Source organism: Natator depressus, chromosome 11 (genome assembly GCF_965152275.1).
Source record: "Natator depressus isolate rNatDep1 chromosome 11, rNatDep2.hap1, whole genome shotgun sequence".
Classification (NCBI taxonomy): Eukaryota; Metazoa; Chordata; order Testudines; family Cheloniidae; genus Natator; species Natator depressus.
The window spans coordinates 77,713,537-77,728,877 of NC_134244.1; the positions used below are offsets into that span (position 1 = coordinate 77,713,537).

The following is a 15,341-nucleotide window of genomic DNA, read 5'->3' on the forward strand; positions in this document are numbered from 1 at the left end:
AGGAGGCTGCTGCTGCCAGGGGCCCGGCTCCCCGGCCCTACACGGTGCCCAGTCACATGGTGCCTGATCTCCCTGCCCAGCGCAGCCGGTCATGCTTCCTGGGCCGGGCAGGAAGCAGCATGGAGCTCAGCCGCGGCTGCTGAGCGAGGCGGCATCAGATCAGCCTCTGCCCGCGGGGCCCCGGAGCGGCTGCCCGGATGGCTGCGCAGTGCAGGTACCAGCCGCAGCGCAGCCCCTGCCCCGAGACAGGACGCAGGGCCCCGCAGCCCTTCCATAGCCCCGTGCACCCCAAACGGTGCTGCTCCATGCACCCCCCTCTAGCACCGAGCCCCTTCTCCAACCAGGGCCGGCTCTAGGATTTTTGCCGCCCCAAGCAAAAATATTTTTGGCAGCCCCCGGTTTTTCGTGCCCCCCCCCGGCTCCGCCCCTTCCCAACCCCTTCCCCAAATCCCCGGCCCTGCCTCCTCCCCTGGGTGTGCCGCATTTCCACCCCCCCATTGCTTCCTACGGCTTCCCTCCGCATGAGCAGCGAGGGGGGAGGCAGCGCGTTCAGGGGAGCAGGCGGAGCGGAGGTGAGCGAGGGTGGGGGGGAGCGCAGGAAGTAACGGATGGGGGGGTAGAGGAACCGCTCCCCGCCCCAGCTCACCTCTGCTCCACCATTGCCGCCTCCCCCGAGCAACCCGCCGCTCGGCTTCTCCCTCCCTCCCTCCCAGGCTTGCTGCACGAAACAGCTGTTTGGCGCACGGCAAGCCTGGGAGGGAGCGGGGAGAAGCGGAGCGGCGGCGGCGCGCTCAGGGGAGCAGGCGGAGGCGAGCTGGGGAGGCGAGGGCACATTTCGAGGGGCGGCATGGCTGGCGCCGGAATGCCGCCCCTAGAAATGGGCCGCCCCAAGCACCTGCTTGTTTTGCTGGTGCCTAGAGCCAGCCCTGTCTCCAACAGCCCCCTTCTATAACACTGAGCCCTACACCAGGCACCCTCCCTAGCGCCGCGGGTCGGGGCCCCCTTGGCCTGGGGGGCTGCCCCAGCCGAGCCCCAGCCTGGCTGGGACTTTCTGGGGCAGCGACTGCCTACCCAACCCCGCTCCGTTCCCTGTCCCCTGACCGCCCCCCCAGAACCTCCGCCCCCTCCAACCACTTCCTGCTCCTTATCCAACCCCTCCTCCCACAGCCCCCTTACTACGCTGCTCAGGGCAGCGTGTCTGGATGCCGCGCGGCCTGCTGGAGCTCGCAGCCCCCCCGCACTTACCATGCTGCTCAATGCGGCAGGAGCTGCAGAGCTGCCCAGGAGTGGTCCAGAGCGCTGGCGCCGGGGCACCCTGAGGCTCTGCGAGAGGGGGGAAGCCAGGGCAGGGGCCGGGGGAGCCTCCCCAGCCGGGAGCTCAGGGAGCCCTAACAACCGGTTCTAAAACTGCTTCTAAATTTAACAACCGGTTCGCACGAACCGGCTCCAGCTCACCACTGGTCTGTCGGTTAGCAGCGCCGTTTCCGTAACTTCCTACTAGTGACACCCCTGTTAAACTTTATAGGCCTGTTCTTTAAAAACTTGCTGGTTTTTTCTTTAGGCCGGTTCTAAATATAGACTATTACACTACTGGCCTCAGACTCATCACGATGAGACAGCTAATTCCACAGAGAGTAAAAGGATTCAACTGACTCGAGAGTAAATGTAATAGGCCCTTTGTTTCCAGTGAATACAGCAGATACAGACCTGTGCACCTACCGTAACTCTTGGGCAGGGATGTTGGAACAATTTTTATAGTGGGGATACTGAGAGCCATTGAACCCCACTGTAAACCCTAAAAAGAAAGAGAGTACTTGAGGCACGAAAGCTCATGCTCAAATAAATTGGTTAGTCTCTAAGGTGCCACTAGTACCCCTTTTCTTTTTGCGGATACAGACTAACACGGGCTGCTCCTCTGAAACTGTAAACCCTGTATGTGACGGAAGTCACTTCAAGTCATGGGGTGCTGCAGCACCCCCAGCACCCATGCTTTTGGGATCTGACTGACTTTGGCGCAGACTGCGAATCCAAGTTAAAAGTTAATGTGTGCATGCAGAGTGCAGCTGCCCATGTAACATATTGGCTGTAGGGTCAAAGGGACAATAGACAAATTTGCAAAGAACTAGTTTCCCCTTTAATGATCTTCTCTCCCCCTCATCCCTACCCCCATACATATATACACACACACACCCCACACAAAAACTGTGTTCAAAGAACATTATTAAGATGGCAAAAGTTATGAAATGCTGTATTAAGGTTGCCTGTGGGGGAAAAAGGAATGATGGTTAGGGATTTTCCCCTTTCACTTTTCCATTTTTCCTTTTGTCACTAATGTTTTCCAAATGTGAGGATGTTCTGAATAGCTAGCATGTCCAAAAAAAAAAAAAAAAAAAGGTGAAAAAAATACCCCACAGACATAATTCATTCTATTGCATTTCGTGATAAAACGGGAGATAGGAACAACACAAAAACAAAAATCCAGAAAATGGGGGGGGGGACGGGACACGACGACGATGACCTAAAAGCCTCTTGCAGAACTTTTAGTTTCAAATAAAGTTCACTTTTTGTTGAAAAAAAAATTGTGATCAGCTCTAATGATGAGCAAATGGTATTTACAGCACCCAGCGTGCATCTCACAAGGTCTGGAGGATGATCCACTTGGTGCTCCTGTAGCATCCCTGCAGACACACATCTCCCTACCAGCTGCTACTAGCAGGTCTGTAAGTGGCCACAACAAAATGCTCAGCACCACAGAACACAAAGGTGCAGAGTACAAATGGCCCCCAGGACAGAACAGGAAAGGACCTCCAAGAGAGCCATTTTCACATCATGTCACAGGTGAAAGCCCACATGAAGTTTCATCTGTGAGCTTTTCACCTGGTCCCCCATTACAGCTCTACAAGCCATTCAGCACGTGGATTTTAAAAAACTCTTTTTGAAACCTCTAGTTTTAAAAATTGCACAGGCATGGGGGCCTGTGCACTCTGTTGTGGTTTTCACATCATCTCAAAATTCTTCTGTTTGCAAAGCTTTACAGCTTAAAATTCACATCTCTTCTTACAGGCAAACACCCTAATCATTCAGAACCAGATCCATCACTGAGAACATATCCCCCAACAACAGGTAATAGACGTAGCTTTATAATTGTTGGCAGTGTTGTTGTAGCCATGTGGGTCCCAGGATATTAGAGAGACAAGGTGGGTGGGGTAATATCTTGTATTGCCCCCACTTCTGTTGGTGAAAGAGAAGCTTTGATGTTTACATATGAAAAAGAAGTCTGTGTAAGCTTGAAAGCTGGTCTCTTTCACCAATAGAAGTTGGTCTAACAAAAGATATTACCTCTCCCACCTCGTCTCTCTAATCACTTTATAATGATAGAAAGCAAGTCATACATCAGGCTAGGAAAGATGATCACCTGCTAATGTGAACACTTGGTTGTGATATCCTCAAAGGGATGTGCTAGGAAACCCAGATCATGAGAGAATTATAATCTGCAGTTCTCTTTAGTAAGTGCCTGTAAATTTCAAAAACATTTCCCATCCCAATTCAGGATGAAAAATCAAACTCTTGAAAGTTTTTGCAAATCAAAAATCTGAAAAAACCAGTTGGTTCAGGTCAACTGGAATGATTCATTTTGATTTTGGCCATTTAACCAAAAAAATAAATAATTTTTTTTTTTACCATAATTGGCTAGACTTCAAAACAAAAAGTCATTTCAAACTAGAAAAATTGAATTTTTGTTTAAATTGCAATGTTTTGACAATTTTTGGATATTTTTTCAAGTTGGAAAATTGATTCAAACTGACCCTTTCTCACAACATGTTTTGGTTTTGATGAACTGGCATTTTCTGAAAAAATCATTTCGTCAAAACAGCTCTAGTACTAATTTTTGGAATTGATAGATTTAAAAAAAACAAGTCAAAGGGGGAATGGAGTGAGATTGCTGGGGATGTGCGTGAGAATTAGCTAAGTTGTGGGTTGGCAAAAGCAAGACTTAATGGGGTTCAGTGAGTAAAGTGTTAGTGCTAAAAATCTCATCGCACCCACTCAACAAATATGGGATAACTAGATATCCCGACATCCAGTTCAGAATCAGAGTAAAGGGCATTGGCAAATTCCTTAGGAAGGGAGTCCAAATCTTTCAGCATCTACAGACCTCTTCAGTAAGTGTTCTGCTCAGTATGCTCTTCGTTGGAATAATGCCCAGAACAGGATTTGTGAACTTACTTCCTATCCCATGCCCTTGTCAACTTAAATCCCTTGGGACCAGGAAGAGGGAAAGAGAAATGACATCACCATCCCCCTACAATATAGACTCTAGCTACGCATCAGCCCGTATGCACCTGCCAATTGCAGCAGACACCCAGCATTCCCTGGGACTTGCAGTGCTGGAGATATTTCCTAGTGTGGCCAGGGGAGGAAACCCTTCCAATATGCAGGTAACTTTACCCATCGGTTTAAGGCAAAACTGACAACTTTTGACTGTATCTGGTTCGGACAGCCCTGCCCGCTCCCCACAAATACACTGAACTCCACCAGTAAGCAGATGAGGCAAGTTCTTACTTATCTCCTCATTGATCAATAAGTCTACAGATCCATGACAAATGACAAACTGGAGCACTGCAGCTGGGCCCAACCTGGGCAAATCAGACCCCTGGGGCCCAATTTATTCCTGGTGAGGGGATTCCTTTGGCTTCTGAGGGAGGAACTTTGGCCAATTATCTGTCCAACTCCTGCCCTCTCAAGGCAGTTAGGCCCTCACTCCTAGCTCAGAGGTGCAGTTGGCAGCAAAGGATTCTGGTCCTTCTGCCCCACGCTCAGAAACTCATCCTTGTGACATACCAGCTGACAGGCCATCCTCGCTTGGTCACAGAGTGGCAAGCTGCAGAAATAGAGGCTGGGTCCTGGGCTTGGTCCCTGCACCATCACAGACTGGGCACACTTTAGAGACGTCAGTCCCTGAAAGAACGTAGCATCACACATCACTCTACGGTGCCCTCTTCCAGCCAATTCTAGACCAGGGTTAAAGGCACGGTGCATTTGAGGGCTCCATGAGTAACTAGGAAAGGAGCATGGACACACTTCAATCTGCATCCATGTGCATGCAACATCCAGTCTTAGCAACTCCTCTCCGTATCTACCTTGACATTCAACGGTTCTGTAGAGCGTTTTACCTATACCACAGAAACTGTAACGCAGAATCTCTAGGGACAGTAATTCCATGCTTGAATAATATGAATATAACAGTAAGAATATACTACCAACCACCTGACTAGGATGGTGAGATGGCTGTAAATGCCCAGGGAGATCAGAGAGGCAATTAAAATAAAAAACTCAATAATAATGGTGGATTTCAACTATCCCTATACTGACTGGGTACATGTCACCTCAGGATCGGGGGCAGAGATGAAGTTTCTAGACACCTTAAATGACTGCTTCTTGGAGCAGCTAGTCCTGGAACCCACAAGAGGAGAGGCAATTCTTGATTTAGATCGATGTGGAGTAAAGGATCTGATCCAAGAGAACCCCTCAGTAATAGTGACCATAATATAATTAAATTAAATATCCACGGGGGAAGGGGAGGGGAGGAATACCACAGCAGCATTAAACTTCAGAAAGAGGAAGTTAGTTAAATGGACATGGACACTGAAAGGTACAGTCACAAAATTGAAATGCCTGCAAGCTGCATGGAAACTTTTTAAAAGGCCATTAATAGGGGCTCAAATTAAATGTATTCCCCAAATTAAAAAACTCAGTAAGAAGACCAAATAAGTGCCACCGTGGCTAAATAACAAAGTAAAAGAAACAGTCCGAGGCAAAAAGGCATCCTTTAAAAATTGGAAGTTAAATCCTACTGAGAAAAACAGAAGCATAAACTGAAGGTAAAGGACAATTAGGCAGGCAAAAAAAGAATTTGAACAGCAACTAGCAAAAGACTGAAAAACTAACAGCAATTTTTTTAAATTATGTCAAAAGCAGGAAGCCTGCCAAATAATCGGGGGGGGCCACTAGACAGTGATGGTGCAGAGAACTCAGGGAAGACAAGGCCATTGCAGAGAAGCTAATGAATTCTTTGTATCAATCTTCATTGCAGAGGATGTCAGGGAGATTTCCACCCCTGACCCATTCTTTTTAGGTGACAAATCTGAGGAACTGTCCCAGATTTAGATGTCAGTAGAGGAGCAAATCGGAACAAACTGATAAATTAAATGGTAATTAGAAACCAGGACCAGAGGGGATTCACCCAAAAGTTCTGAAGGAACTCAACTGTGAAATTGCAGGACTACTCACTGTAGTCTGTAACCTCTCATTTAAATCGGCTTCTGTATCTGATGACTGGAGGATAGCTAATGTGATGCCAATTTTTAAAACAGGCTCCAGAGGTGATCCTGGCAATTAAAACTGGTAAGCCTGACTTCAGTACCAGGAAAATTGGTTGAAACTATAGTAGAGAACAGAATTATCATACAGAGATTAACATGATTTGTTGGGAAAGAGTCAACATGGTTTTTTAAAGGGAAATCATGCCTCACCAATCTACTAGAATTCTTTGAGGGGGTCAACAAACATGTGGACAAGGGTGATCCAGTGGATATAGCGTACCTGAACTTTCAGAAAATCTTTTACAAGGTCCCTCACCAAGGGCTCTTAAGCAAAGTAAGCAGTCATGGAATAAGAGGGTAGGTCCTGTCATGGATCTGTAACTGGTTAAAATACAGGAAACAAAGGGTAGGAATAAATGGTCAGATTTCAGAACAGAGAGAGGTAAATAGTGGTGTCTCTCAGGGGTCTCTACTGGGACCGGTGCTGTTCAACATATTCATAAATAATCTGGAAAAAGGGGTAAACAGTGAGGTAGCAAAGTTCACAGACAATACAAAATTACCCAGGACAGTTAAGTCCAAAGCAGACTGCAAAAAGTTACAAAGGAATCTCTCAAAACTGGGTGACTGGGCAACAAAATGGCAGATGAAATTCAGTGTTGATAAATGCAAAGTCATGCACACTGGAAAACATCATCCCAACTATACATATAAAATAATTGGGTCTAAATTAGCTGTTCTCTGAAAACATTAGCTCAATGTGCAGCAGCAGTCAAAAAACCTAACAGAATGTTAAGAACCATTAGGAAAGAGATAGATATGAAAACAGAAAATATCATAATGTCTATATATAAATCCGTGGTACACCCACACCTTGAATACTGTGGGCAGTTCTGGTCTCCCCATCTCAAAAAAAATACAGTAGAATTGGAAAAGGTTCAGAAAAGGGCAACAAAAACGATGAGGGGGATGGAACGGCTGCCATACGAGGAGAGATTAAAAAGACCGGGACTTTTCAGCTAGGAAAAGAGACGACCGAGGGGAGATATGAAAGAGGCCTATGAAATCAAGGATAGTGTGAAGTGAATAAGGAGGGTTATTTACTCCTTGACATAACACAAGAACCAGGGGTCACCAACGAAACGAATAGGCAGCAGGTTTAACACAAACAAAAGGCAGTACTTCTTCACACAACGCACAGTCAACCTGTGGAATTGGTTACCAGGGGGATGTTGTGAAGGTGAAAACTATAAGAGGGTTCAAAAAAACAACTAGAGAAGGTCACTGGCTATTAGTCAAGATGGTCAGGGATGCAACCCCATGCTCTGGGTGTCCCTAGCCTATTTGCCAAAAGCTGGGAGTGGATGACAGGATGATGGATCACTTGATGATGACCTGTTCTGTTCATTCCCTCTGAAGCACCTGGCTTTGGCCACTGTCGGAAGACAGGACACTGGGCTAGATGGACCATTGATCTGACCCAGCATAGCCATTTTTATGGGGCGGTGAGAACGTCTTCCCTCTGTCTGCCCCCAACACACACACAAACACTCGGGGTCAAACCCTGACATTTGGGCAAGGCCATTCTTGGCCATCTGTGAGCTCAAGAAAGCTGCAAAAACATTCTATGACAATGAAAAACCACCGTCCTTCCCCTGAGCGGCAGCCTGTGAAGTGCACAGCTGAGAAGCTGGCCTGTCCTGCTACAGGGGAGGAGGAATGTTTTGCTGTTATCTCAAGGCCTTTTCCTGGGGTTTAGACCTGCTGCTATTGTTTATTAGATGTAAGCGGATCAGGCTTGTGCGTGACTCAGATAACAGCCGGGGAGCTGCCCTCCATATCTCCACATAGCTTTGTTCTTGCTGTGTGGTATTCTGTAAATCTCATGCATTGTTTTTAGGACTGTCTTTCATTGACTCTCAGTGCTGATACTGGGCTGGCGTTTGGCTGTCTCCCGCCATATGGTTACTTCTTTCAGAACAGTCCCAATGGCAGAAGTAGCACCGATACAAGGTAAATCAGGTTTGCAGCGGACGCTCTGCCTTCAGTCCAAGGGTGGCTTATTTCAATTTAGCTTAAACCTGTTCCAAACTGACCTAAGCTAAACCGAAGTACGCCTGGTTTCAACTGAATTCAGGGTACCCCCACAGCCTTTGGCACCAGTTTAAAGCTGTATCTTCAGTTCAAGGGTGCAGCTTTGCGGTGTAGAAAACCCTTCGTTACTAGCCGACCCGCAGTGGAACCAGCTCCCCAGACAGGGAGGGCGAGTCACTGCTCTTTAATGGGTTAGACCTGTACAGGTGGGTTACCTGATGCAAACCAGCCATTTCAGTGCAGGCAGTGAGAGCACAAGCTTCCCCACTCTCACCAGCCCACACACCGCAGCTCCGTCCTTGGAGAACCATCTCTAAGGGGGATGGGTAATGCTCAGACCCCAGGCCAACCGCTGGCCTTTCTGCTGCCACTGCCCACAAGGGCGAACATCCCAAGCAACAGCAGGCTGACGATCACTGGAGCAGTCGGAGCGAATGTGGGAAGCTCACAGTTAAAGTCTGTGCATCAGGGGGAGGGATAACTCGGTGGTTTGAGCATTGGCCTGCGAAACCCAGGGTTGTGAGTTCAATCCTTGAGGGGGCCATTTAGGGATCTGGGACAAAAATTGGGGATTGGTCCTGCTCTGAGCAGGGGGTGGGACTAGATGACCTCCTGAGGTCCCTTCCAACCCCGATATTCTCTGATTCAGGAGGCTCGCTGAGATGCAAATGAGGAGCGTGGCCAGCTTCCTGGCTGTACCACAGGCTCAGCCAGGAACGTTCATAACCTGAAGAACAAAGAGAAGGAAGCCAAGGGGAGGCAGCTGGCATTTCTTAGGTCATCACATTTGCAGATTATGCCTAAAGGCCCCTGTCCTGCACATGCTTATACACGTGGATAATCTGGCCAAAGTCCACGGCACCACTTGTGTAAGCAAAAGTGCATGCTGTGTAAGCAGCTGAAGACCAAAACCTCTAGTGAAGAGCTGACAAAGCAAATCAAGGTTCGAGCGGAAACCTACAGGCACATTCAGGGCTCTCCCACTGAGGCTTTGGTTTGAGACACTTTTGTTCAGCATTTATTCTTTCACTAAGTGTGCCCAGCATCTTGTGTTCTAAGAAAGCACGGCTAGCTATACAGCTGTTGACCCAACCAATACCACCTGGCCCTTCTTTCTGACAGGAGATGGGAGGAACGGGGCTCCTTTAGCCTTGCACAGGGGTTCTCAAACTTCACTGCAGCGCAATCCCCTTCTGACAACAAAAATTACTACACAACCCCAGGAGGGGGGACCGGAGTCCGAGCCCGCCCGAGTGCCGCTGCCCTGGGTGGGGAGCCAAAGCCGAAGCCCAAGGGATTCAGCCCCAGCAGGGGACCTGTAACCTGAGCCCCGCCACCCAGGGCTGAAGCCCGAGGGCTTTGGCTTTGGCCCCGGTAAGTCTAATGCCAACCCTGACGACCCCATTAAAACAGAGTCGCAACCCACTTTGGGGTCCTCACCCACAGTTTGAGAACCGCTGAGAAAGGCTGAGAGCGAACAGGGTCACCCCCGATGTGTTAACAAAGAGTGATGCCAGCGAGGACGACGAGCCATTTAAGCTAACGGACAACGGGGCACAAGAACAGATCGGGATAAACTGGCCAGGAACAAATCCAGGCTGGAAATTAAGAGGTTTCTAACCATGGGAGCGCAGCGGTTCTGGAACAGCCTCCGAACAGGATTTGTGGGGGCAATTTAATTAGTTTTGAGAGAGAGGCCGACAAATATATGAGTGTGATTGTGTGACAGGGATGCGTGTGGTGGTAGGATGCAGGGCTCAGCAGCCCGGGGGTCCAGTCCGGTTAACATCTGATGTTCCTAAAATCACATGCTTCAGTCAGTCACCTGCAGAGGTCACGATTCCTTCCCCACCCCCATGTATCCCATTTGTCTTTTCCCCTCTCCTTCCTCTGCAGCACCAGGGATGGCCATGGCTGGAGATGGGACACTGGACAGGATGGGCCAGGGCTCTGAGGTGGCCCTGAGCATTCTCTCTCTCTCGAGCATGTGGCTGGCTGGTTCTTGCTCTCATGCTCAAGGTCCAACTGATCGCCATAGGTGGGGTTGGGAAGGAATTTTTGCCCAGGTCAGATTTGGCAGTGGCCTTGGGGGCGGCGAGGTGGGGAGGTTCCTTCCTCTGCAGCCTGTGGGTGCAGATCACTTGCTGGGACCAACTGGGTACCTCTCATGTAATCATTTCCCTGCTATCATGTGGGCCTTGGCCACTGGTGCCCCTCCATTCCTCCTATTCTCTGCCTCTGGCAAATACTGGCCCAGTTTCCAGTAGTCTACAGGGAAGGATTCCTTCCCCTGATCCCCAGTCCCTGAAGAACTTCCAAGGTGCAACCCAGTGCAGGCTGTGCACGGGAAACAATTAGTCAGCACCCAGGAGTTAGCGCCCAAGAGAGCAAAAACAAAGCCAGTCAGACTGAAGGTCCCCACAGCAGCAGGACTCGTGCACATGGCACACTGGCAAGGTGTCTGCTAATCCCACATCTAGGCCTGAATACAGATCCCACAGACTCACCGAGCTAGGTGCCACAAAACCCGGAACTTTGCAATGCCTGACTTGGGGGTCTTGCCTTTGGGTGGGTGTGGGGCGGGCAGATGCGGGGGGGTATGCTTGGCTGTACAGTCTAGCAACCACGCATGGAAACAAAGTTTCTCAGGCTGCGTCTACACAACAGGCAGTCCAGTGGCATCACTGTGGTGCCGTCCCTCCGTCAGCTGCTGGCTGTAACTTTGCAGCGCAGATGCGGACTACGGCAATGGAAGGGGTTTCTCCATCTCAGTAGGAACTCCACCTCCCCAAGCAACAGCAACCAGGTCGATGGAAGCATTCTTCCATCGACTGAACTGCCCCCGCACGGAGGGCTAGGTCGGCGTGGCTACGGCGCTCAGGGGGGTGGCTGTTTCAGACCCCTGACCGACGTGGCTACGTGGACCTAACCTTTTAGCATCAACCAGGCCTTAGCTTCTCAGGCCTTGCCGACACCGGCAAGTGGCAGCAGCTGGATTAAGTGAAACCAGCGTCAATACCCAGGGGCTGCTCATTTCAGGTTTGGAGTGGCTTATTGCTGTTTAGCTCACCCAGATTCCTAATCAGCAGTTCTGCATGCAGACTGGGTGCCAGCATAGCTAATTCCGTTACAGGGGACTCTCGCTGACACGGTTACACTGGGACAGCCCCAGGGTAACGGTGGCTCGTGCCAGCACAGTTCATTGCCCTTCCCACATGGGATGGCTACACCAGGGTGACAGCAGCACCCGCTCTAGCCAGGAGGCTGTCACCCCGACGGGATTCCCATCCTGGCTGCCACACACAAGAACCTCAACCCCCTGAAGTCTCCAGCCCAGCCCAGGGAACCCCCCACCCGGCTGCCTTCTCCACTGCCCCGCCTCCTCCAGGGGAACAGCAGCGAATCAGGGCTGCTGAAGGAGGGTGAAAAAGGGAACAGAAAGAACCCAGCCGCTCAGGTTAGCTCCACTCCCCCCCGTGAGCAATGGGTCAGTCGGGGAGGGATAGCTCAGTGGTTTGAGCATTGGCTTGCTAAACCCAGAGTTGTGAGTTCAATCCTTGACGGGACCATTTAGGGATCTGGGGCAAAAAGAAAAAAAAAATTTGGATGATTTAGTTGGGGATTGGTCCTGCTTTGAGCAGGGGGTTGGACTAGATGACCTCCTGAGGTCCCTTCCAACCCTGATATTCTGATTCTGTGCTCCCTGTTCCCCCTCCAGCCTGTGAGCAATGGGTCTGTCTGCTCCCCACTCCTCCTCCCACCTGTGAGCAATGAGTCAGTCTGCTCTCCACTTCCCCCCGCGAGCAATGGGTCAGTGGGCTCCCCGATCCCCCTCCCCCCTGTTGAGCAATGGGTCAGTGTGCTCCCGATCCCCCTCCACCCCCCGTGAGCAATGGGTCAGTCTGCTGTCCCTCTCCCCCAAGAGCTCTGGGTCAGCTGGGCAGGATTTGAATGGGTAGCTGTCACAGCATAAGATGAGAACAAGTTACTGCAGGCAGGCCGCCCACTGTTGATCAAACAGGTATACAGGAATTTTGGCCCATCAAATTTAATCACGATGAGAAGCCCTTATTTCCATTCTCTCTAGACATCCGCTATGTCTCAGCAGCTCAAGGCCCACATGACTCAAATGATTCAACTCAATTCTTTCAGTGTTTTACTCTGGTAAACTGCAGCCATGAAGCAGAGCAGAGTACTCTGAATGTAGGCCCCGATCCTATAAGCACACATGAATAACTTCACTCATGCAAATACTCCCATTGGCTGCACTGGGACTGCTCAAATGAGTAAAGTTACTCTTGTGCATAATGACAGGTTTCAGAGGGGGAGCCGTGTTAGTCTGTATCAGCAAAAACAATGAGGAGTCCTTGTGGCACCTTAGAGACTAACAAATTTATTTGGGCATAAGCTTTCGTGGGCTAAAACACACTTCATCAGGTGCATGGAGTGAAAAATACAGTAAGCAGTATGTATATATATATACACAGCACATGAAAAGACAGGAGTTGCCTTACCAAGGGGGAGGGGGGTCAGTGCTAACGAGGGCAATTCAATTAAAGTTGGAAGTGGGCTATTCTCAACAGTTGACAAGAAGGGGCTCCTTCACTTGCACCAATGTGATATATGCCATCATGTGCCAGCAATGCCTCTCTGCCATGTATATTGGCCAAATCAGACACTCTCTATGCAAAAGAATAAATGGAAACAAGTCAGACATTAAGAATGGTAACATTCAAAAACCAGTAGGAGAACACTTCAATCTCTCTGGACACGCAATAACAGACTTAAAGGTGGCCATTCCTCAACAAAAAAAATTCAAAAAACAGACTCCAACATGAAACTGCAGAACTGGAATTAATTTGCAAACTGGACACCATCAAATTAGGCCTGAATAAAGACTGGAAGTGGCTAGGTCACTACAAAAAGTAATTTTCCCTCTGCTGATACTCACACCTTCTTGTCAACTGCTGGAAATGGCCAAGGTAGACCTTGATTGCACTTGCCTCGTTAGCACTACAAAAGTAACTTTCCCTCTCTTGATATTCACCCCTTCTTGTCAACTGTTGAGAATAGGCCACTTCCACCTAAACTGAATTGGCCTCATTAGCACTGACCCCACCCCCCCTTGGTAAGGCAACTCCCATCTTTTCATGTGCTGTACGTATATTCTGCTTACTGTATTTTCCACTCCATGCATCTGATGAAGTGGGTTCTAGCCCACGAAAGCTTATGCCCAAATACATTTGTTAGGGCTAGTTTACGCGGGCAGCGCTTTAACGTGCCTTGTGTGGTCACGGCGCAGTGCTGGGAGACAGCTCTCCCAGCGCTCTTAGAAAAACCACCTCAACGAGGGGCACAGCTCCCAGCGTGGGGGGCACTGTTTACACTGGTGCTCTACAGTGCTGCGATCTGCTGCGCTCAGGGGTGTGCTTTTTCACACCCCTGAGCGAGAAAGTTGCAGTGCTGTTAATTGCCAGGATAGACAAGCCCCTAGTCTTTAAAGTGCCACAAGGACTCCTCATTGTTCTTGTGCATAAGTAATTGCAGGACTGAACCCATAAAGAGCTCTGGCAAATTGACTTCACCTAAATTGTAATAATCCCAAAATTAATGATTGTGCCAAGTAAAACCCCACTCCCAGAGCTTGGCTGAGCTCCATAATGTGGGTACACAGTTAAGGAACTGTCCTCGTTTAATCAATGTGACATCTGCGCCAGTGCAAACACTGGAAACAATCCAATGGCTGCCAAGAGGGAAATGTAGAAATGGAAACGGGGATAAAACAATGGCAACGGTCAGAAACTTTCAATCTTAAAAATAGTGCAGAGTCATGCTCTAGGGAACACAGGGCTCACGTGGGGACTTGCTCAAATGCGTCCAAAACCAAAGAGAGAAATGGTAAGGATCTTGGAAAATAGAAGGGAGGTATTTTGTTTGGGTTTTTTAAAATAACAGCAACAACAAACACTGGAAGGAAATACTGGAATGAAGCAGATTATGGATTTTTGCAGCGGGGCACATTTTAAACACAGAGGAGCCTCGAGCCATCTCCGTTACTATTTGCTCTCCTTGTATCAGCTGCCAAAAGACGCAAAGGAGTTTCCCCTACAAACTCCTCGCTCTCCCTCGCTTACACGGGTCCAGGACCGGCGCTGCGGGATCTCGGGCGCACCGGGGATTGATTTGCGGAGGGAACTTTGGTGACGGGGTTTTATTGGAAGCGATGCCCGCAAAGGGGCCGCTACACCGCCCCGAGGAGAGCGAGCCCGGGCAGGCTCGCTGGATTTCGGAGTTCAGGGCATCTCCGCTCAGCGCCTGCTCAGCATGAAGCGGAGCCGGCCCGGCCCCTCGCGGCTCCGGCCCCCGCGCAGCTGCGCCGCGTGGCCCCGGGCCCGGAGCTCCCGCTTTTCCGACCGCGGGCGCGGAGCGGGCGCTGCGCTGCACCCCCCCGCCGCCTCCGGACCACCCCTCCGCGCCGTACCTGGGCTGCCGCCCCGGGCTCCGCTGGGCTCCTCGCCCGAGGGCCGGCCCCCCCAGCAGCGGCGCAGCCCCCGTCCGGCCCGGGGACCGGGCCCGCCGAGCGCACGGAGCGGGCTGCAGAGTCACGCGGAGCCCGGCCCGGAACCGTGCCACGCGCTGCGGCACGAGAACAACCTGCCCGCCTGGGGGGGGGGACACCCCCACAATGCACCGCGAAAGGGGTGCGCAAGAAGACTACAGCCCCCACAATGCACCGTGCGGGGGGGGGATGCAGGGAGACTACAGCCCCCACAATGCACCGTGCGGGGGGGGGGGGATGCAGGGAGACTACAGCCCCCACAATGCACTGTGCGGGGGGGGGAATGCAGGGAGACTACAGCCCCCACAAAAAGAAAAGGAGGACTTATGGCACCTTAGAGACTAACCAATTTATCTGAGCATAAG

General features: G+C 50.3%; 1 protein-coding gene across 1 annotated transcript in view; it reads right to left on the reverse strand.

Moving 5' to 3' along the window:
* The window catches only part of SLC19A1 (solute carrier family 19 member 1), a 41,020-nt gene extending 26,028 nt beyond the window's left edge, over positions 1-14,992 (reverse strand). Inside the window, exon 1 of the mRNA XM_074968217.1 lies at positions 14,899-14,992. The gene's annotated coding sequence lies outside the window, so the exon portion shown is untranslated. The remainder of the gene's footprint in view (positions 1-14,898) is intronic.
* Between the last annotated feature and the right edge of the window lie 349 nt (positions 14,993-15,341).